This window comes from Schistocerca serialis, chromosome 6 (assembly GCF_023864345.2).
Source record: "Schistocerca serialis cubense isolate TAMUIC-IGC-003099 chromosome 6, iqSchSeri2.2, whole genome shotgun sequence".
Classification (NCBI taxonomy): Eukaryota; Metazoa; Arthropoda; class Insecta; order Orthoptera; family Acrididae; genus Schistocerca; species Schistocerca serialis.
Window position 1 is genome coordinate 465855811 of NC_064643.1, and position 24965 is coordinate 465880775.

The following is a 24965-nucleotide window of genomic DNA, read 5'->3' on the forward strand; positions in this document are numbered from 1 at the left end:
CTGAACGCTTCACGCATAGCCCTCCTTACGCTAACTTTGACATCGTTTAGCTTCTGTTTGTCTGAGAGGTTTTGGCTGCGTTTAAACTTGGAGTGAAGCTCTCTTTGCTTTCGCAGTACTTTCCTAACTTTGTTGTTGAACCACGGTGGGTTTCTCCCGTTCCTCACAGTTTTACTCGGCACGTACCTGTCTAAAACGCATTTTACGATTGCCTTGAACTTTTTCCATAAACACTCAACATTGTCAGTGTCGGAACAGAAATTTTCGTTTTGATCTGTTAGGTAGTCTGAAATCTGCCTTCTATTACTCTTGCTAAACAGATAAACCTTCCTCCCTCTTTTTATATTCCTATTAACTTCCATATTCAGGGATGCTGCAACGGCCATATGATCACTGATTCCCTGCTCTGCCCTTACAGAGTCGAAAAGTTCGAGTCTGTTTGTCATGAGTAGGTCCATGATGTTATCTCCACGAGTCGGTTCTCTGTTTAATTGCTCGAGGTAATTTTCGGATAGTGAACTCAGTATAATGTCACTCGATGCTCTGTCCCTACCACCCGTCCTAAACATCTGAGTGTCCCAGTCTATATCTGGTAAATTGAAATCTCCACCTAAGACTATAACATGCTGAGAAAATTTATGTGAAATGTATTCAAAATTTTCTCTCAGTTGTTCTGCCACTAATGCTGCTGAGTCAGGAGGTCGGTAAAAGAAGCCAACTATTAACCTAGCTCGGTTGTTGAGTGTAACCTCCACCCATAATAATTCACAGGAACTATCCACTTCTACTTCACTACAGGATAAACTACTACTGACAGCGACAAACAAGCCACCACCGGTTGCATGCAATCTATCCTTTCTAAACACCGTCTGTGCCTTTGTAAAAATTTCGGCAGAATTTATCTCTGGCTTCAGCCAGCTTTCTGTACCTATAACGATTTCAGCTTCGGTGCTTTCTATCAGCGCTTGAAGTTCTGGTACTTTACCAATACTGCTTCGACAGTTTACAATTACCATACCGATTGCTGCTTGGCCCCCGCATGTCCTGACTTTGCCCCGCACCCTTCGAGGCTGCTGGCCTTTCTGTACTTGCCCGAGGCCATCTAACCTAAAAAAACCGCCCAGTCCACGCCACACAACCCCTGCTACCCGTGTAGCCGCTTGCTGCGTGTAGTGGACTCCTGACCTATCCAGCGGAACCCGAAACCCCACCACCCTATGGCGCAAGTCGAGGAATCTGCAGCCCACATGGTCGCAGAACCGTCTCAGCCTCTGATTCAGACCCTCCACTCGGCTCTGTACCAAAGGTCCGCAGTCAGTCCTGTCGATGATGCTGCAGATGGTGAGCTCTGCTTTCATCCCGCTAGCGAGACTGGCAGTCTTCACCAAATCAGATAGCTGCCGGAAGCCAGAGAGTATTTCCTCCGATCCATAGCGACACACATCATTGGTGCCGACATGAGCCACTACCTGCAGATGGGTGCACCCTGTACCCTTCATGGCATCCGGAAGGACCCTTTCCACATCTGGAATGACTCCCCCCGGTATGCACACGGAGTGCACATTGGTTTTCTTCCCCTCTCTTGCTGCCATATCCCTAAGGGGCCCCATTACGCGCCTGACGTTGGAGCTCCCAAATATCAGTAAGCCCACCCTCTGCGACCGCCCGGATCTTGCAGACTGAGGGCCAACCTCTGGAACAGGACAAGCAGCCATGTCGCCCGAAGATCAGTATAAGCCTGAGACAGAGCCTGAAACCGGTTCGTCAGACAAACTGTAGAGGCCTTCCGTTCAGCCCTCCAGAGTGTCTTTCGCCCCCTGCCACACCTCGAGACGACCTCCCACTCTACCACAGATGAGGGATCAGCCTCAATGTGGGCAGTATCCCGGACAGCCACAGTCGTAGTCCGATCGGGGGATGCGTGGGACGAGCTGGCCGTCCCCGACAAACCCCCACAGTGATGCCCATTGGCAACAGCCTCAAGCTGTATGACCGAAGCCAACACTGCCTGAAGCTGGGAGCAAAGGGATGCCAACTCAGCCTGCATCCGAACACAGCAGTTGCAGTCCCTGCCCATGCTAAAAACTGTTGTGCAAAGAACGTCTGAATTAATCTACAGAGAGCACAAACAATTCGACACAAAATTTAAACGGTTATTAAAATACAAGATTGCCTAGTAAATGCAGTAATGCTGCTACTTGCGCACTGCTGACACACTGCTCGGCGGCGGAAGGAGACTACGCGATTTTACACTATTCAGGTACTAAAACGCGATGCTACAACTCTCAAATACTATAATACGCCCGAAATTTTGAATTAAACAATGCAAATACCTAAAACACGCAAAGAAATTAAGAATTAAACTATGTAACAAATAAGTGAGCTAAGAGTGTACGACTTGCTGCTGCAGCTGCCTATCCAACGGCGGCAGGGGGCTTCAGTGTGGAACCGCGAGACCACTACGGTCGCACGTTCGAATCCTGCCTCGAGCATGGATGTGTGTGATGTCCTTAGGTTAGTTAGCTTTAAGGAGTTCTAAGTTCTAGGGGACTGATGACCTCCGATGTTAAGTCGCATAGTGCTCAGAGCCATTTGAACCATTTTTTTGGACGTCGACTATGCCGCGAACAACGTTTCAAGAACCATCACGAGATGAGGAATCTAGACATATTCAAGAACCTCCTGTATGTCTCTCCCGTAGGGACCGCGAAGTAAATAATAGACTAATTATGGCGCTCACAGAACAATTCAAGCAATTTTCCCGCGCTTCATAAGCAAATGAAACCAGAACATGCCATTATATATGGTAAACTGAGAATTTCGCTCTGCCATGCACTTCAACGTTGTGTGCATAATACGTAAGCAGATCTTATAAAGTTGACCGCACCGTGTTCAAGTTGATTGTGTAATGATGTTTCTGTTTCTTTACAGAAATTAATAGTGATATTTATGAAGTATGTGCAAAAAAGTTGAATAAAGGTATCCTGTGCATCGACTGCAAATGCTAATACCAAGACAAATGTGCAAAAATAAATATGAAACGTATAAAAGACGAATTACATTGTGCTGTCCGGGTACTTCTGTTCAGTTAGTGTACATAGGAGGAAGCAATACGTTGGTTCACTGTTCTAGGAACATATATCGTTAAGTTCGCGGTCATAATATTTTGGCTTATAACTGTAAGTGCATGTAACACCATGAGATGAAGAGAGAGCCACATGAGAGGAAATGTGGATCGAATGAAATCGATCAGGAGATCAAAACAGAAGCCTTAGAAAATTTTATCTCTTTACATTTTCCGCATTATATTACTCTTACAAGGATATTACAAGTGATACAAATGACTCGTGTGTGTATTTGTTTTTATTCCTGTTCTTTTCTGGCATTATGAACAACTTAGTCAGCCTTACTTTCTCCACAGTGTTCCTTATTTTTGCAAATGATATGGAAAAAAATTCTAATCTTTCTTTTCCTTACCTTCTCTATCAAGTCCAAAGTGATAACTGCTTCTCTGGTACGATTTCTGAAATCAAACCGATCCTCCTCCGGTAAACATTTTAGCTGACTTCTTTCTTCCACAGCCGGTTCTTTATTTGGTTAATAGTTTAGGAGCTTGAGATATATGACTGAGTTTCCGACATTTTTGCTGAGTGAAGATTAAAGGAGCATCCGCATGATGCGGGTCGTATATCCCCGACTGCCCACTCGATGTAGCACTTCTGCAGTTTGCTTCAATCGTGTAAGGTGAAACGACACTACTGATTTTCTTCCCATCCCTTCCCAACCCCGACCCAGTGCACAGCCTCTTATGACCTCGTCGTAAACGGGACCATAATTCCTACTCTTCCTTCCTTTCTTTCGAAATGCTAGGACAATGTTCGTCTTAGCTGAAGTCTAACAAACTTTACACACAGAGAGCAATAACACCTCAGGTGAACTATTAAGACAAACTTATTTCCTTAATAACAAACATTCTGCTTATTAATAAGCTCACATCTTGACATTTCTCGTTCCATGTTTACAAGGCATACTGCCACACTTGTTCAAATTTATATTTAGTCTGACTACCTTTTACTAACTGAGCTTAGCATAATTTGTAATTGGATAGAGGATTTTTTGAAAGATTTCATGATACCTTCAGCTGCCCTTCTTTTTTATTTCATGTACGATTGCACAGTTTCGGCCATAGGCCAGTTTCAAGTATTTTATGGGTTATTTTTTACGCCTTGTATGTCGTTGCTCCTATGACTCCATGTTATGCTCGTAAAATGAATCCGAGATGTTTTACTCCTTTTAGGAGCACGTTACTTTCGAACAGTTGTTGCAAGGCTCTTGGTATGAAAGAGTCATTGACAAATATAGAAGTAACATCAGGGAAATGTGTTAAGATTCTTTTTTTTTCATGCTATAAATATTGAAAATAACCGTACGCTTTTCGAATATATCTGTACTGAAAGACTACCGGAAAGGCTGCTCGAAAACTGTCAGATCTTCAAAAGATTTCATAGTGGAACAAAGGCTGGACATTCCCAAAATGTTCAAAGGTGTAATATTGTACTCTTTACAAAATGGGAAGAAAGCTTAGTATCCCATGATTATAACATCAATAAGTCACAAGTTCAATCGGTAATCTGATAAAAATACCTGGATCTAACAGTTTGTACCGATATGAAATGGAAAGATCACATAGGCCCAGTGGTAAACAAAGCGGGTGACAGACTTCGGTTCATTGGTAGAACACTACGGAAATGCAATCAGTTTACAAAGGAGATTACTTACAAAACACTTGTGCGGCCCATCCTAGAGTACTGCTCAAGTGTGTGGAACTACCAGATAGAACAACAGGGGATACTGGACGTGTACGAAAAAAGGCGGGATGGATCTCACAGCTTGTTACGAGAACGTTACGGACATGCTAAAACACTTCAACTGTCAGATGCTTGAAGACATACGCTAAATATCTTGCGCTAACTTACTCACATACTTTCAAGAACCAGCTTTGAGTGAGGAATCTAGGAATACGCTACAGACCCCTAAGTACCATTCCCATATCGAGCGAAGTGGCACAGTGACTAGTACACTGGACTCGCATTTGGGAGAAGGACGGTTCGAAACTGCTTCCAGCCATCCTGATTTAGGTTTTCCGTGATTTCCCTAAATAGCCTCAGGTAAATTCCGGAATGGTTCCTTTGAAAGCGCACGGCCGTTTTTCCTTTCCCATCCTTCCCTCATCCGATGGGCTCGATGACCCTCGCTGTTTGGTCCACTCCCCCTGATCAACTAACTAACCATGCCCATAGTGATCGCTAAGACAAGAGTAGTCTGGTTGCAACATGCACCTAGGAGACGAAGCAACCATTCTTCCAGCTCTCCATACGTGAACAGAACGGGAAGAAACCTTGTTATGTGTTACACTGAGAAGTTTCTTGTACTGTGCACTTCGCAGTAGTTTCCAGAACATAGGTGTAGCTGTAGAACAGTAACCTTTGTAGATCAAATCAGTTAAGGTCGCACTTGCGTAAACGTCATTTATTAGTAATTCTATTTTGTCGAAAAGTGACACTTTGAGACCGTGACTGCGTACAAAATGTAGGTTGATTCTTTCAAAGAAAAAGGATATCAACCAACCACTATTAATGCTATTTATTTAAGTAAGTAGCCCCGCACCCTGTTTCGAACCGACAGGTTCATCTTCAGACAGCTATTCACAAGATGCGCATTTGTTTGACATTTCCATAAGTTTTTTGCTCATTATTCCTTATTGTAGTCAGAGATTTTTGCGATGCTGATGCCATTGAAAATCCCGCATAATTTTGTTGGAATGTTGTTGGTTTGTATTCACGAAATACTTGCCACTTTGCAAAAAACTTTTTGTTGGGTGTGTGTCTGTGTGGCGCTTTATGTAGTGTGGTTCTATACGAATCTTGTAAGTGTTGCATATACACTAGAGTATTCCGTGAATACAGGCCAACAACATTCCAACAAAATCAGGCGAGTTTGGTTCAAATGGCTCTGGGCACTATGGGACGTAACAACTGAGGTCATCAGTCCCCTAGAACTTAGAACTACTTAAACCTAACTAACCTAAGGACATCACACACATCCATGCCCGAGGCAGGATTCGAACCCGCGACCGTAGCTGTCGCGCGGTTCCAGACTGAAGCGCCTAGAACCGCTCGGCCACACCGGCCGGCTCAGGCGGGTTTTTTGATGGCACTACAATCCCATGAGTGTTTCACCACGAGGTGGAACAGTGCGCTAAAACTTGAAACAAATATGCGTCTTGTGAATAGCCGTCGGAAGATGAATCAGTTTGTTCGAAACCGGCTAGGGCGCTATTTACTTAAATAAATAGCATTGTTCATAGTATCTGTTTGTTACCTTTTTCTTTAAAAGAATCAACCTACGTGCATTAGTAATAATAATCACTTACACCCGGTACCCTGTTGTACATTTCCCCTACGTTTCGATTATTCTCTCTGGGTTCTTGATGCTCCTCACGGTGACAACAGAGAGGTATTTGTCGCCGCCTTGGAGGGCGACCGTTTCTGTCTGGAGACGTCAATGTGTGTAGCTACAAAGTGTCCATGTCGCCGCCGCCACTGTCTCTGTACTCCCCTGGGATGTGATCCTCCCGACGTTATCACGCTCCCCCATTTTTCTCCGCCGGCCACCAATGCAGCACAGCTCCTACCACCATTATTACTGTCATACAGAAACTTCTTACAGCGCCTGAGCTCTTCCCACTTCCAATTACCGACTGAAAATCGTCTCTCAGGTCGTTCCTGTGAGATTACCGAAAAAGGTTACGAACTTCTTGTAGATCTTGCTTCACGCATAAAAAGGGAAAAACTTTAAGGTATGCTCCACGGCTTCGATAAAAGACGTTATTATGCGAGGGGTGTCATCAGGTTTTATCTGCCTTATCCAAAAAAAGTTACATAATTATATGAAGATGGTATCTGTTCCCGAAAGAACAGATACCATTGATGACCATGCAGCTTCTCTAGAATGAAATGATAATTAAATAGAAACCCTTAGCTATCGACAGGTGTTGTTGATATACATCAATGGGGACAGCTGAACATGTGTGCCCCGAACGGGCCTCGAACCCGGCATCGCCTGCTTACATGGCAGACGCGCTATCCATCTGAGCCACCGAGGACACAGTGAATAGCGCAACTGCGAGGACTTACCCCTTGCACGCTTCCCGTGAGACCCACATTCCCAACTCTCACGGGAAGTGTGCGAGGGATAACTCCCTGCAGGCGCACTATCCTCTGTAAAAAAAAAAAAAAAAAAAAAAAAAAAACTGAGTTAATGGATCAACGACGAACTGAAACGGGTGTCTTGCGACGTCCGCCCCGAGCAGATAAAACGAACAAAAACGAACAAAATGAGATTAATAAGAAATAATAGAAGATGGATAGAGTGTCAGCCATGTAAGCAGGAGATCCCGGGTTCGAGTCCCGGTCGGGGTACACATTTTCAGCCGTCCCCATTGATGTGTATCAACAACACTTGTCGGCAGCTAAGGGTTTCGATTTAATTACCATTTCATTACATAATTATCTATTTGTTTATTTCTAGGTACACGACTACAGTCCTGATAGACAAAGAAAACTCAGCGCCACAGAACCGTAGCATAGTTCTAGACGAGACAAAACAAAATGGTGGAGCACATCTCCACCGTCTGCCAGCACTGCAGACATGTACCTACAAATAAATAAAATGATAATTACGTAAATTAATTTTTTCGAAGTGTCAGTTACAACTGTATGACTACCTCTTGTAAACCACCTAAATGCTAATATAAAACTTTACTTTGCTGTAGCTACCAGCGACATTCAATAAGTAATGCAACAAATTTTTTTCTGAAGGCAGGTTCGTCTTACTCGGGATTTCAATACACTACATTATTTCCTACTCTGTTGGTTACAAAACCCTATTTCTCAACATAATCTCTGCGTCCAACTTACATCATCTTACTTGGAGGGCCTATATGCCAACAAGGTACCACTCTGCTGGTCAACATCGGAGTCAACGTCTTGCTGCATCAATAACCTTTGCATCATTCAAGCGCTACTTCTCGCGTATCGCATCATTCATTGAACCAAGTAGATGGAAGCTAGAAGATGAGAGATACAGGCTGCAGGATGAATGAGGAAGAATAACCCAATGTAGTTTCGCGATGCGCAGACTTGTGTGAGGCCTTGCGTTGAGACATCCGCTGACATTTTCTTGTGGCTATGAACACTCTGAAGTCGTTTCTTGAGTTTCCTGTGGATAGCACAATACACTTCAGAGTTGATCGCTGCATCATGAGGAAGGGAAAGTGAACAGAATAACTCTTTCAGAGCCCCAAATGATCGTTGTTTCTTCGGAGGAAAGGAGGTGTAGCACCGCTCCAAGGACTACCGTTTCGTTTCCGGTTCGAGGTGACGAACCAATGTTTCATCGCCTATGACGATGTTTGACAAAAAATTATCACGATCAGCCTTGTAATGCGTAAGCAATTCCACGCAGATGATCTGTGGTTGCTCTTTAACCCGCCAGAGTAGCCGAGAGCGGTAATGCGCGCCGGTTCAAAATGGCTCTGAGCACTGCTGTGGTCATAAGTCCCCTAGAACTTAGAACTACTTAAACCTAACTAACCTAAGGACATCACACACATCCATGCCCGAGGCAGGATTCGAACCTGCGACCGTAGCGGTCGCGCGGTGCCAGACTGTAGCGCCTTTAACCGCGCGGCCACTCCGGCCGGCAATGCGCGCCGGCCCCGGATCGAATCCGCCCGGCGGATTAACGACGAGGGTCGCTATGCCGGCCAGCATGGGTGTGGTTTTTAGGCGGTTTTCCACATCCCGCTAGGTGAATACCGGGCTGGTCCCCAAGTTCCGCCACAGTTACACGACTCACAGACATTTGAAAACGTTCGCACTATTTCATGACGCAGACAGCTGGGGCACACTTCTTCCGTCCCGGGGGGGTTCGGGTGACGTCAGAAAGGGCTTCTGGCCACCCTCTGCAATTAACACTACAAATCCGTAATACCAAAGCCGACCCCGCGTTGGAGTGGGACAAAGGCCCCGAGGAAGAAAGAAAGAAAGAAAGAAAGATCTGTGGTTGCTCTTTATGCTCTTCCGTAAGGCGGCGAGAAACCTAGCGAATGCACACATCTTTGAGAATACCAACTAGTGGATGAGTGTGTCAGCACTACCAACAGAGATGTCTAGTTGAGTGGCGAGGTGTTTACGATCCGTCGATCGCCTCGACTGAGAGTGTGTACGTGTTCCAACATTGAGAGATTTTCAGCTGTGTGCGGACGGGAGATCCGACAGGTTTACACGACCTTGTTGCGACGATGACACACTCCTTGCCCAATGACTCACCGTGCTTTTGTTCACTGCCAGGCCTCCGTAGACATACTGCAAGCGCCTACGAATATTTGCGAATCTCTGGTTTTTCGCCAAAAGACGCTCAATGATAGCTCTCTGCTTGAAACGCATCTCCGTTAAGGCGCCATTACGAACGTTACGTATAGCGCCGCTGCCTATGGGAACTCATGAAACTAAAAAGGCTGAAGCGGTAATATTCCTCGATATCCCACAACAAATTCCGCGTTTTTTCAGCGGAAATTGACGGAGAAAAAATGTGTTGCATTACTTACTGAACGTCCCTCGTAAATTCGGCTGTATCATCATCATCTGGAACGCTTTAAACCTTAAAATGTTGTATACCGTTTCTGCATTATTGTAAAAAACACTAAACATGTAATTATATCTTTATGTTGGTTAAAACAGTGTTTTTCATATCAGATTTTTTTCTATGGTTTACTCTCTAACAGTAAGGAACTACAGTTTTTTTCCATCATGTGGCTGATGTATTTGAACTAAATCAACATTAAGTAAATTTCTATCAATTTTAGGTAGGGAGATAGATACATTCAATGTTTTGTGGGTGGCTGCAACACGCTGTACGTAATTTGCTCCATTCCAATGGATAGGCCTCGGAATAGTCATTTAAGTGAGGTGTTCAAACGTCAGCACTTTTCCTGAATCCGGTACTAAATACGCCTTTTCCGGACGATCTGCGGATGACATGTGAAGTTGCTGCTGTGAAGAAGCGACGAACTTCCTCAATCCGCTATTTGCAATCATCATCGGTTAGATTGTAGAATGTATCCTCTCACTTACGTACACAAGACAGGTCTGAATGCATAAAAAAACTAGGTTCAGTCTGCCACTGATATTGACGTGAAATAAACATGGCATACACAATCAACGACTGCGATGATATTTTGCTGATAGTCGGTGAATACCAACACAATTACAACTAAGCAGCCATTCCGCTACTTGGAGATTCATCTGAACACTTAACATTTTCAGTTGTGTGAAAGTCAAATGGTACTTCACACATACCCTGAAAAACCTGGATCATTGCTAGATGACTAATAAATTTGTAATGGTGGGCCATGTGAATTCTGTACATGCAGATATAAATCCCATATATAAGTAAATTGTTAAGTCTTGACGTATTTTAAGTTTGTATTTGGAATGAAATATACTTGATAAAACTGTGAGAATAACATTGCCTTTATTAATATAAAATTCAATCGATAAAATTTTGTATTAACCTTCACACACGTAATTTTACAACATAATCGAAAATTTTATGCAAACAAGTAATTGAATGAATGAAAATAAACAAATAATCCACCTGAACACAGCAATTACGTACGTCATGTTGCGTCCACCCTTAAAGCATTCAACGTTTGTCGCTCCATTCTTAAAAATGCTAGACATCTGATTTAAATTCAGTTGTACAACGTTAATTTAAATAACTTATCTACATGATAGAAGAAATAATGTTCTTTGCAAAATTATTATTTGCTGTAGGAAATGGGGGATTAATGATACACGATGCGCAAAATTTATGAAACTGACGGATTAAAAAATGGTTCAAATTGCCCTGAGCACCATGCGACTTAACTTCTGAGGTCATCAGTCGCCTAGAACTTAGAACTAATTAAAACTAACTAACCTAAGGACATCACACAAATCCATGCCGGAGGCAGGATTCGAACCTGCGACCGTAGCGGTCGCTCGGCTCCAGACTGTAGCGCCTAGAACCGCACGGCCACTCCGGCCGGCCTGACGGATTACCAACAGAGTTTCGAAAATAGTTATTATGACACCGCCAAGTGAAACACTAACCAGTAGAGAAAACTGTAACAAGGGAGGAAGGAAGCACTCGAAAGTTCTGGTGATTTGGCTTCATTAATACATTCTTCACTTGTCTGGTCAGGTGCGTAGTTGTATAATCACTTACGGCATTTTAGATCCTTTTATGCAAATACTAAAAAGTGTATTTATTTTACCTCACGCGTTTCGCTTTATTGGATTAAGAGAACGTCAGTAGTCTAAATAAAAAAAATTGTAATGTTGGAGTAAGTTTAGGAAGTTACTGAGGTGTGACTTATTGAATTAGTGCATTTTAATCCGTTTTCTGCTGACACCCGAAACCATCGCGGGTATGCACATTTATCAAAACAAAAACCGAATCGAGCAGATAAATTGGTAACAGCACGGGCACAAAATTTCACAGACATAAACATAAAGAAACATCCACAAGCAATAGTGGAGCAATATTTAATCGTCTGTTACATGTTGCATGTGAAAGTGAAGACAGATCAAATAGACCAATGACAAAGACATAAATACCTGACAAATATGAGTGCTGAAGGGACTTCCTGGTTTAAGCAGAAGAGCAAGGAAAATGTTGTAAGTTAAAAGGTCCTGCTTCATTAGTTTCCAAAATGAACAATTTCTAGTCACAAACAAACCACTATTGTAAATAAACTTTATTCCAGACCACTGAGAAACGCAATCCCTACTTTTCTCTCATGACGAACTGAAACCCACACATCAAGTCGCTAGGTAGACGCAGTATTTCTCGATTTCCGAAAAGCATTTATCTCAGTACCATACCTACGACTATTATCAGAAGTACGATCGTATGAAGCAAACTCTGTGACTGGACTGATGATTGTTTGGTAGGAAGGACGCAGCAAGTTATATTGGTTGGAGAGTTATCAACAGGTGTAGAAGAAGCGCAGGGAAGTGTTTGGGTCCATTACTTTTCATCTTGTGTATTAATGAACCTCGGAGAAGTTGTATCTATCTACAGTATAACGAAGCAGAATCTGAAAGAAGCTTCACAAGTATTCAGTAAGATCTTGATGAGATTTCAGAGTGATGCAAGGATTAGGAACTTGATTTAAGTCGTTAGAAAAATAATTTTGTGCACTTCATAAAACGAGAAAATATAGTACGTATGGCTATAATGTCAATGAGTCACAGTTGAAGTTGGTCAACTCTTACAAAAACCTGAGTGTAACAGTTTGTAGGGACCAGAAATGGAACGATCACATAAGCTCAAATGTGGGTAAAGCAGAATTCAGTACACAGGGCAGCCACCTCTGGCAGGAATAGATCTCTAACCCAGCTGAACATCAAATCGAACTGAGTTTGGATGACGCATACTTGTGTGTCATTCCCTGCAGCTTCAAATCTATGCCAAAATTCACCAACTGTTGTGTTTTGGGCGTGCTGACGTGCTAATCCTTTGACAAACCTAACCAGATATTTTCAGCGGGTGAGATATACGGAGAACATGTTGGTCGGCGCAACAGTCTACGTTCCATATCGAGACAGGTCAGGGCAGCACAGGCAACAATTGATCATGTGTTATCTTGTGTGTGGGTCGTACTCAACCGAGAGGACTCGTCAGCCCGCTATCATTGTTGCGGCTGACCTGACGCAACAACACACAGAGGCGCACCGACTGTGGCGCGTCCAACGGCATCATTGGGTACCACGGCACCACGTCGTCTTTTCAGGTGAGTTCTGGTTCTGCGTGCACCATCGCGATGGACTTATGTGTGTGGAGGCTCCAAGGAGAACGAACATTACCAGATTTCAATCGTCATTGCCATTTGCGCCATCACTTGCAGTGATGGTATGGGCTGCCACTGGATACACAATAAGATCACGTCTGGCTCGCATAGCTGTTGGTATGAACCACAGCTGTCAGCTGTGATGGTACGAGGTGCCATTGGGTACCTCTCGCTAGCATAGCCCCTGGTCTGGACAGCAGCCTATAAATTTCTGACGTGTTAAGCCGAGTGGCTATGACCTATCTTCCAGGTCTCCATGACGACATCTTTCAACAAGATAACACATGATCAACTGTTGCCTGTGCTGCCCTGACCTGTCTCGATATGGAACGTAGACTGTTGCGCCGACCAACATGTTCTCCATACATCTCACCCGCTGAAAATATCTGCTTGGGGTTGTCATAGGCCTAGCACGTCACCACTCCCCAAACACCACAGTTGAAGAACTCTGGCATAGATTTGAAGCTGCATGGAATGACACACCGGTATCCGTCATCCAAGCACAGTTCGTTTCGATGTTCAGCTCGCCGGCCGCGGTGGTCTAGCGGTTCTAGGCGCTCAGTCCGGAACCGCGGGATTGCTACGGTCGCAGGTTCGAATCCTGCCTCGGGCATGGATGTGTGTGATGTCCTTAGGTTAGTTAGGTTTAAGTAGTTCTAAGTTCTAGGGGACTGATGACCACAGATGTTAAGTCCCATTGTGCTCAGAGCCTTTTTTTTATGTTCAGCTGGGTTAGAGACTTTATAACTGCCAGAGGTGGCAGCCCTGTGTACTAAATTTCGCATCATGTATACCTTTAAATTAACAACATCCTTAATCATGTATTCTTCCATATATACTCTATAAGCACAATAAGTAATATTTCGTTATTTGCTGTCCTTCCTAGAGTTCAGTTTTAATGTCCAGCCGTGTAAGTAATTTGGGAAGAACGGGCTTTGTGACTACAAGTTGAGAAATTACCTCGTCTTGCACGGAGGCTGACTGCTCCTCCTACTTGTTGAAGACATTCTATCGTAGAACTTGTAAGAAATATGACTTTGAAAAAATGCCCATGATTTCCATTCACATTTTGTACTTGCAGTTCTGTAATATTTGTTGTTGATCGGTTGTGTTTAAGAGTACGTACGCCTATACATTCGTGTCTTCCCGAGGTGCGTGAAGTAACTGCGGAAACGTGAACCTTGGTGACCTTATTACCAAATGTGTCTAAACACGACCAAAGTGCTGTTATTCTTTTCTTTGCTGTCGAAAGAAGACACCGGTAGACGTCCATTGGAGAAGGAACAATGTGTATGGGGCAGCATGTCTGTCGAAAACCTCCGTTGTGGAATTGTGCATCAAATATCGTCAAGGAACCTGGAATCACTGGGGAACGGTACTGAGCAACGCTGGAGAAATTACGGAGTGCAATTGAGGCGAAACGTCCGGGAAAACTGCGACAAGGGGTGCTTCTGCTTCACGATAACGTACGCCCCAAATCGCAAATGTCGTAACGCAGAAGTTGCGCCAACTCAAGTGAGCGACACTTGAGCACCCGTCCTATAGCCCTGACCTCTCCCCACATGATTGTCACGCCTTCGGTCCCTTAAAAAATGCCTTGAAGGGTCGAAGATTCCTGTTGGTGGAGGATGTGCTGCAGGCAGTTATGGACTTCTTCACGCAGCAGGACACGATGTTTTACCAAACGTGTATCTTCAACTTGGTGTGCCGTGGTACGGTTGCTTCAATTATTCAAATTCAAATGGTTAAAATGGCTCTGAGCACTATGGCACTTAACATCTGAGGTCATAAGTCCCCTAGAACTTAGAAGTACGTAAACGGAACTAACCTAAGGACATCACACACATCCATGCCCGATGCAGGATTCGAACCTGCGACTGTAGCGGTCGCGCGGTTCCGGACTGAAGTGCCTAAAACCACTCTGCCACCGCGGCCGGCTCTTCAATTATTGTTTGGTATATCGATTCTGAACTGTACAGACTGAAAGTAATTGAAGGACGATGCAACCACGAGTAGTAGACCAGATCTTTGACGCCCACGACTGCAGTGGACAAGGGATCATCGTGATGGGACCATGGATTCATGGGAATCTGTCGCCTCATTACTGTTTGTCTAAGTATCTCTGCTAAATACGCGCTGCTTTCGTCTGCATGTATATTATCTGAACTTTTGATATTCTGAATTGTTGCTAAGTTTAGTATAGTATAGCTCTCTGTTCTGAAGTAAATTCTACTTCGCCACATATTGGAAATGTTCAGCTTCACTGCATTACAGCAGACTCGACAACAAGAGAGTGCTCAACAGCATACGGAAAAGCGTGACCGTAAGTTTTTATCGTTAAACTACATTCCTGAAACTAATTTTACGGGGATTTCTTCAATTTCCCTCACTTCATCTCCAAGCAGAAAGACCTATTTCCAAGAACGAATAACACAAATTTAGTTTTAACAGCATGTAATGAGAGATAGATAAACAGATTGTGTGTGTGTGTGTGTGTGTGTGTGTGTGTGTGAGTGAGTGAGAGAGAGAGGAAGGATATATGAATATTTCCCGGCAGTGGACATGAAACAGAGAGCAGACGCAGTTACTGTTATCTACCTGCGACTCGAGGCCGTGCTAACATCAACTGGCTCATGATTTGAATTCGAACGGGAGATGTCAGTATGATCCGCACGTCATAATATCATTGCACGCTCTTAGAGGAGGCAAATAGAAAATGTCAGAGCCCATTTATGAAATGGTGTATTACAGGCTGCCAACGGCCTTGCCGCAGTGGTAACACCGGTTCCCGTCAGATCACCGAAGTTAAGCGCTGTTGGGCTGCGCTAGTACTTGGTTGGGTGACCATCCGGTCTGCCGAGCGCTGTTGGCAAGCGGGGTGCAGTCAGCCCTTGTGAGGCAAACTGAGGAGCTACTTGATTGAGAAGTAGCAGCTCCGGTCTCGTAAACTGACATACGGCCGGCAGAGCGGTGTGCTGACCACATGCCCCTCCATATCTGCATCCAGTGACACCTGTGGGCTGACGATGACACGGCGGCCGGTCGGTACCGTTGGGTCTTCATGGCCTGTTCGGACGGAGTTTAGTTTTAGTTTTAGTATTACAGGCTGCGACATAGTCGTGAATAAAAGCAGTGATCTAGGGACTATAGAATTTTCTTCTTTGATTCCAGTCCAGAATCACAGAAACCGATTCCTGAGACATCTGAAAACGGTCATTACTGACGAAAACCTATAGCACGATGACAATTTTTTGTTATCATTGACTAGAATTAAAGAAACGAAGTGAAGTATACCGTAGTAATTGGTGTTGAATTGGTGAAAGTGTACAGCAAGAATGTGCCGTCATAACCACACAGTCGTTAGGTGGCTCAGACGCTTGCCGTGTGCTCAAACGAGTTTGAATAACGAAGAACGGAATCACATATTACATCCCCGTAAAGACCCAGAGGAAAAGCTCGAGGCACGTATGCCAAAGATCGGCTATCACAGCCAGAGAGGTAGTGGAAAAACTGGCCGGTGCGGGTAGGACGTGCGCAATGAAGTTTCCGTACAGACTTAATTTTGTATATAGAAATGTAAGAATGCAGATTCTCGAGGCGGTAGCATTCAGTAAAATGTTCTCGGGTTTCCCACCCCGTCAAGTGATTAAAATTACACGAGCTTTCGGCACATTCGTAAACTGTGAGGACGACATTGTCGTCAGTTTTGACGTGGTGGTGTTGTTTACGAATGTGCACGTCGAAGACTCTTTGAATGTAATAGTCCAGTTCTTTGTTAAGTGCCGTGGTTGAGCTATTTAGGCACATTCCTACATCTTCTTGTTTTCTGTACAACGGCCAGTATTAGGAGCAGACGGATGGCGTTGCAATGGGAAGCCTGTTAGCTGCAACTATTGAAAATCTCATCTTGGAGAATTTTGTGAGTGTCCCCTTAGACACGGCATCATGAAAGCCTAGGGTTTCTTTCGATATGCTGATGACACGTTTGTCATTTGGCCTCACAGACGTGGGGAACTTGACGAGTTCTTGGAACACAACAGTGCTCATAGTAACATTAAATTCACCATGGAGGAAAGGAAATGGGATCCTTGCCCACAGCGTCTATAGAAAATCTAGCCACACCAGTCTGAACTTGCATACCATCAGCCATCATCACCTGGCACAAAAGCCCCCTGTTTTACAAACATTGGTGCATCGTGCAAGAATAATATCAGTCGCTGATAACCTGCTCCATGAGCTGAGCCACCTACGCAAGGTCTTCAGGAAAAACGGCTAGGACGGTCGTCAAATAAAGGAGTGATTTCAAACAATAATGACAATAAGACCATTGACGAGTAACAGGAAAAGAAATTTACTTTCATGCCATTCTGTGGCGCTGTGTCTGGAAAGATGAGCCACCTGTTGAAAAGACACAAGAGAAAATCGAACTTCAGGCCTCCAAAAAAGAGACAGCTGAAAACGCAGCAGGTCTCAGAACACCTGGGGTCTACAAGATCCCTTGCGTGCGTGGCCAGTATTTCGTCGAACAGACAGTGCGTGCTGTGAAACAACACAGGAAGGAGCATGAGAGGTTTTATCTCCTACGCTACACGGAGAAATATGCTTTAGTTGACCGTGCTCGCACTAACAGCTTCTGGGATTGTGTAATTACAGAAGACAATGAAATAAAAATCACCAATATCACCCTAAAGAGAGATGGTGGTCTGCTGCTCAGCATGGAGTGGTATCCAGCGACCGCGCTGTTGAAGCGGGCGCATCGAACTTCTTAGTCAACATATGCCCGTATACGGCGATGTCCCAAGCATCACTGACATTACAGCCGGCAGCAAGTGTATTGGCAGTCATTACCACTTGGCAGTGGCCAAGGGGTGGTTTACCGAACGCTCGTGTAATTTTAATCACTTGACGCGGTGGTAAACGTGAGAACTTTTCATTCGACGTACATAGGAAGTTTATTCATTCCGAAAATCGAAAACATTAATGATTTTTACGTTTAAACGATATTAATATTGGCAAGATAGCGCTCCCAGGAATTGTAAGACTTTCGAGAATGTTTTAATTTCAAGTCTTAAATCGGATAACAAATTACAAAAGAAACATTTTTTCGTGTGATATGTTAAGAAATTATGAATTATCGGATTTTTCCTTCACTTACAATATGAACCTCGGTTATTGGAAAATTTCATGATTCTAGGTCAACGTAAAGCACCCGACAGGTTTTGATGAGTGATTTTCCGAGTATCAAAATATGTCATGTAAATGAACATATATTAAAAAACTAAAAACCCGCCTCGATTGCGAAAAAAGCACCTAGTGTTAAGTGTTAACTCAGGTTTCGGCGTAGATAACTACACCTTCTTCAGAACAACAATAAGACCCACAAGTGCCGAAGAAGACCTTTGTCAATGATTAAAAGAACACCATAGCTATACATTTAGAAACGAAAAAGAAAAGGAAAACACAAACAGTACATGTGTATAAAGTCAAAACCACTACTTAACTTAATGGTGTACGCTCCACCTGGGTTAACACTTAACACTGGGTGCTTTTTTCGCAATCGAGGCGGGTTTTTATTTTCTTAGTATATTAACCAACGATTGCTGGCGCGCTGAGATGTTGAAGGTTCTTAAATGAACATATCTTTTGATTGAATTGACTTAGAAGCTTATAATTTTTACACCGCTAACGGACCATATGTCTTAATACGTGACACAAATTTGAACTTGGTTGGTCTACTCGTTCCTGAGGAAAAGGGTTCTTAACAGTCGGACAAAGAGACAGACAGACAGACCGAACGACCGACAACAGAGCGATCCTAAGGGGAACCAATTTTACAGATTGAGGCGCGGAACCCTAAACAGTGAGAATTAGTCATCACTTTTCAACTTATTCTATTACGAAGTCGACAATCCTCGCCGCCCAGTGGGTGGCGCGACTACTCACACCCATTCAAAAAAACCCGCCGAACCGAAGTAGCAGCGGAAATGTTGTAACTGGGTCACGCCAATCCAGATCACTTCTTTAGCCGCCTAGTCAAAATGGGCGAGTGCGGTGAGTATCACTGTGACCCTGAGGCAAAGAAGCAAGGCAGTCAGTGGCAACACGTGGGTTCACCAACGCTGAAAAATAGCGAACACCCAGCCATCATGAGGCAAAATGACACCGAGTACTTTTTAGGACTGATGTTGAAGGTGCTAACAGATTATGTCATAAGGGGAAAAAGTATCACAGAAGCATACAGGTGAAGTCTCATGACGAGTTTACAAGAGGTTGCAAGACGAACTGTCGCGGTAACCTGCCCGAAGGAGTATTGCTGCTCCTCAACAACGCCCCACCCCATTCTGCATAGGACACAGTCACACAGTCTCTCCTTCAGGCCATAAAAGTCTGAATTCTGCTGACACGATGGCCAGAGAATTCTTCGTAACTTCTCGGACGAGGAACCCATTGTGTGCCAGGCACTGACAGAAAGACGACGAGCTGATTTTTCGAAGTGGAACATTACCTGAACAGCCAGAATACAGACGTATACAACAAAGGTGTCCGCCACGTCATTCTACATTGGGAAAAATGTGTTGCAGTGAAGGCTGAATCTGTCGAGAAGGACTAACACCATCACAAAGTTTCATAGTTGCAGTTTGGCTTTTTCCAGGTTATAATTAAAACTTCATGGAGAACCCTCGTATTTGGATTCAACCTTATTGTATGTAAAGTGTAAAGGCGAGCAATTACTTTTCCCGATCTACTGAACGTTCCTGATCAATTAAAGGAAAGCGGAACTAATCCACTACACCGTGCTCACCGAGAGACGTGTCGTATTGGTTAGCACACTGGACTCGCATTCGGGACGGCAGCGGTTCGAGTCCTCGTCCGACAATCCTGATTTAGTTTTCCCATGATTACTCCTAAATCGTTCCAGGCAAACACCGGGATGCTTTGAAAAGGACGCTGCAGATTTCTTTCCCAATATTTTCGAAATATTGCTTGTGCTCCGTCTTTAATGACCGCACTGTCAATGGGACGTTAAACCCTTTTCATCCTTCCTTCCTCATTCCGCGCTCGACCTGGTTTCAACTGCTTGTCGGAAAACTCTGACATGTATTCTACGAGCACAGTTGTGACCACTGACTTGCATCGAAAATCCTCCGAGATTTAGGTGGTTATGTGTCAAGAGCGGGAAGGATTGTGGAGGGTAGGTGGTGCGGTTGATTGAATAAAGGTGACGACCATTGATTGGCCGGCCTAGGCCTGTGCTTGCAGGGGCAGGGCAGGCCACGGTTCCGACGATCGAAGGCGGCAGCTGTGCCCGTGGCTGTTGGCCCAGCTCCAAGTTTGGCGGCTGCGCCTCTCGGGTTGTAGGGGCGGGCGAGGAGGGGGGGGGGAGGAGAGGACAGGACATGTGCGACATCTGGCGCCCGGAAGAACGGCGGCGTTTCGGCACAGGGGGCAGCCCTCCCAACAGTTCTCCAACTAAACTATCTGATCAAATTATCCGGACACTTATTACTAGTCATTAATATGGGATGTAACCATATTTCGCCTTTATGACTTGAAATCTGTTAGGGACTCTTTCAGTGAGGTGTTTGAATGTCCGTAGATGGAAACTTATTTTTCCTCAAAATCCTAAACCAGGGATGGTAGTGATGTTTGACACTAGGGTATCAAGCGAGGCCCACGTCCTAACTCATATGAAAGGTGTTCCACTGGGTTCAGTTTGGGAGTCTGGACAGACTAGTCCATTTATGGAGTGTTATTGTCCACAAACCATTGTCTCACAGATGTTGCTTTATGACAGTGTGCACTGTAATGAAAGTTGGAACAATCAGTCTCCGAACTGTTCTTCTATTGTAAGCAGTACGCAACGCTGTAAAGTGTGCTCACCCTTCCATTTTAGCGTTTCCTTAAGCGCAGTAACTGGATGTCATCCCATCCACGAAACCCACCCCCAACCCGTAACGTCATCTCCTCAGTACTACACTGTTCGCCCTACACTTGGTGGTACGTTAAGTTCTCAGGCATTTGCCAAACCCAAAACGTACTATTGGTTTGCCACAGGGTATAGCATGGTTCATAACTCAAAAAACTCGATTCGAGTACTTACACTGCCTCAAGCGTTGCATAACGCTGGCTACACAAATGTGTGGTTTAGCAGCTGCTAGAGCATTGTACCTTTATTTTATTTATCTTTTTTTTTTTACACCCAACGCACAGTCATTCTGATACTTGGAATACTGGTAGCGCTTTGAGTCACACGAATGATCCCTCGCTGATTTCATGCGATTTTTACAACCATCTTTCGCAATTATCGATGATTCTTGCCCGTCAGTACATGAGGCCTGCATGGCTTGGTTTAGCTGTGGTTGTTTCTTCGCGTTTTCACTTAAGTCACATCTTCAGGCGGGTTTAAACGTCCCTGATATATTTGTCACTCAGGTGACATCCAATGACTAGTCCACCTTCGAATTCACTAAGTCCTCCTGCCTGACCCGTTCTCCTTTTACTGCTGCCCTTCTGACCACACAATATTCGCATCCTCCTTTTATATCGGCGAGTCTGCGTCTCGTGATATCCAGTGATCATTGCCTGATTGCTTAGTGATGTCGGCACGGTTTTGATCAGGTAGTGTATATACATACTCCACAAACCACTCTGAAGTGTACTGCACAGGGCACTTCTCACTGTGTTTTGTAAACCATACTTGGTAGCTCAGTTTTAAATGTTGGCGCAGAGCATTTCCCACTGTAACGCATGTTGGAGCCTCTTCCCATTCCACTTGGATATGAAGCGTGGCAAGAATAACCGTTTAAATGCGTCTGCGCGCTGCAATTACTCCGCTCCACCTACGTTCTACCAGCCCCTGCAAATCTTTGAAAGCCATGCCCTCCGCCACGCGTCCGTATCCTTTTATCTACCAGCACGTGGATCCTTTAACATCTCGTCAAATTCACACATATTCGCACTCACATCGAACACCTCTGTAGGATCCTACACGATTCAAAACTCGACTACCCAATAATTTCCAGTCCTGGTTTGCTGCCGCGCCTATACCGACACATTCCATCAAACCTCTAGCTCCTTATTCACATGAAGTGTTGAGTGCTATTGACCAGGGATTTGTCATCGATTCTGTATTTCTGGATTTCCGGAAGGCTTTCGACACTGAACCACACAAGCGGCTTGTAGTGAAATTGCGTGCTTATGGAATATCGTCTCAGTTACGTGACTGGATTTGTGATTTCCTGTCAGACAGGTCACAGTTCGTATTAATTGACGGAAAGTAATCGACTAAAACAGGAGTGATTTCTGGCGTTCCCCAAGGTAGCGTTATAGGCCCTTTGATGTTCCTTATCTGCATAAAAAGTTTGGGACAAAATCTGAGCAGCCGTCTCAGGTTGTTTGCAGATGACGCTGTCGTTTATCGACTAATAAAGTCATCATCAGAAGACCAAGGCAAGTTGCAAAATGATTTACAAAAGATATCTCAATGGTGCGGAAATTAGCAGTTGACCCTAAATAACGAAAAGTGTGAGGTCATCCACATGAGTGCTAAAAGGAATTCGTGAAACTTCGGTTACACGATAAATCAATCTAATCTAAAAGCCGTAAATTCAACTAAATACCTAGGTATGTCAATTACGAACTTAAATTGGAAGCAACACATAGAAAATGTCGTGGCGAAGGCTAACCAAAGACTGCGTTTTATAGGCAGGACACTTAGAAAATGTAACAGACCTACTAAGGAGACTGCCTACACTAATGTCCGTCCTCTTTCAGAAAACTGCTGCGCGGTGTGGGATCCTTACCAGATAGGACTGATACGAAGTACATCGAAAAAGTTCAATGAAGGGCAGTAGGTTTTGTATTATCGCGAAATATGGGAGAGAGTGCCACTGAAATGATGCAGGATTTGGGCTGGACGTCATTAAAACAAAGGCATTTTTCGTTGCGACGGAATCTTCTCACGAAGTTACAATCACCAACTTTGTCCTCCGAATGCTAAAATATTTTGTTGACACCGACCTAAATAGGGAGAAACTATCACCACGATAAAATAAGGGAAATCAGAGCTCGTACTGAAAGATGAACTACGTAAAAAAGACAGAGGATGCAATGGAGATAGTTACATAGTCAATTATATGTCTTGTGCCTCACTCAAGACTCACCCTACTATAGTATGTGACAAAACACCTACAGCCGTCCTTATGATTTTATTTTATTTTGTTGCAACCAGTGTCAGCGCTTCAATTCGCCATCTTCAGGATGTACACTCCTGGAAATGGAAAAAAGAACACATTGACACCGGTGTGTCAGACCCACCATACTTGCTCCGGACACTGCGAGAGGGCTGTACAAGCAATGATCACACGCACGGCACAGCGGACACACCAGGAACCGCGGTGTTGGCCGTCGAATGGCGCTAGCTGCGCAGCATTTGTGCACCGCCGCCGTCAGTGTCGGCCAGTTTGCCGTGGCATACGGAGCTCCATCGCAGTCTTTAACACTGGTAGCACACCGCGACAGCGTGGACGTGAACCGTATGTGCAGTTGACGGACTTTGAGCGAGGGCGTATAGTGGGCATGCGGGAGGCCGGGTGGACGTACCGCCGAATTGCTCAACACGTGGGGCGTGAGGTCTCCACAGTACATCGATGTTGTCGCCAGTGGTCGGCGGAAGGTGCACGTGCCCGTCGACCTGGGACCAGAGCGCAGCGACGCACGGATGCACGCCAAGACCGTAGGATCCTACGCAGTGCCGTAGGGGACCGCACCGCCACTTCCCAGCAAATTAGGGACACTGTTGCTCCTGGGGTATCGGCGAGGACCATTCGCAACCGTCTCCATGAACCTGGGCTACGGTCCCGCACACCGTTAGGCCGTCTTCCGCTCACGCCCCAACATCGTGCAGCCCGCCTCCAGTGGTGTCGCGACAGGCGTGAATGGAGGGACGAATGGAGACGTGTCGTCTTCAGCGATGAGAGTCGCTTCTGCCTTGGTGCCAATGATGGTCGTATGCGTGTTTGGCGCCGTGCAGGTGAGCGCCACAATCAGGACTGCATACGACCGAGGCACACAGGGCGAACACCCGGCATCATGGTGTGGGGAGCGATCTCCTACACTGGCCGTACACCACTGGTGATCGTCGAGGGGACACTGAATAGTGCACGGTACATCCAAACCGTCATCGAACCCATCGTTCTACCATTCCTAGACCGGCAAGGGAACTTGCTGTTCCAACAGGACAATGCACGTCCGAATGTATCCCGTGCCACCCAACGTGCTCTAGAAGGTGTAAGTCAACTACCCTGGCCAGCAAGATCTCCGGATCTGTCCCCCATTGAGCATGTTTGGGACTGGATGAAGCGTCGTCTCACGCGGTCTGCACGTCCAGCACGAACGCTGGTCCAACTGAGGCGCCAGGTGGAAATGGCATGGCAAGCCATTCCACAGGACTACATCCAGCATCTCTACGATCGTCTCCATGGGAGAATAGCAGCCTGCATTGCTGCGAAAGGTAGATATACACTGTACTAGTGCCGACATTGTGCATGCTCTGTTGCCTGTTTCTATGTGCCTGTGGTTCTGTCAGTGTGATCATGTGATGTATCTGACCCCAGGAATGTGTCAATAAAGTTTCCCCTTCCTGGGACAATGAATTCACGGTGTTCTTATTTCAATTTCCAGGAGTGTAGTTGACGCGGAACGGGTTGATACGATCCGTATATATATCGGATCTGATGCCAGCATGACTGGATACGCAGATAATGAGTCAGCACTCTAACCGGCAACTGCCAACATAGAGCATCAACTACAGCCTGAAGATGGCGCATTGAAGCGCTGAAACTCGTCGCAACAAAATAAAATAAAATCATAACGACCGCTGTAGATGTTTTATTTTGTCACGATAGTAAACGGTCGTCTTCCCAAAGACCTCCTGCCAAACAGATGGACATACAAATACTATGTGTCGCACCTTAGAGGCCACTCTGTGTTTTCTCATACTGTTATA

General features: G+C 44.9%; 1 protein-coding gene and 1 pseudogene across 1 annotated transcript in view; one reads left to right on the top strand and one right to left on the bottom strand.

The window, feature by feature from the left end:
- Positions 1-24965, bottom strand: part of LOC126483843 (multiple C2 and transmembrane domain-containing protein) — a 1023771-nt gene that overhangs the window by 794305 nt on the left and 204501 nt on the right. The gene's annotated exons all lie outside the window — the stretch shown is intronic.
- On the top strand, positions 15713-15830 carry LOC126485310 (5S ribosomal RNA; annotated as a pseudogene).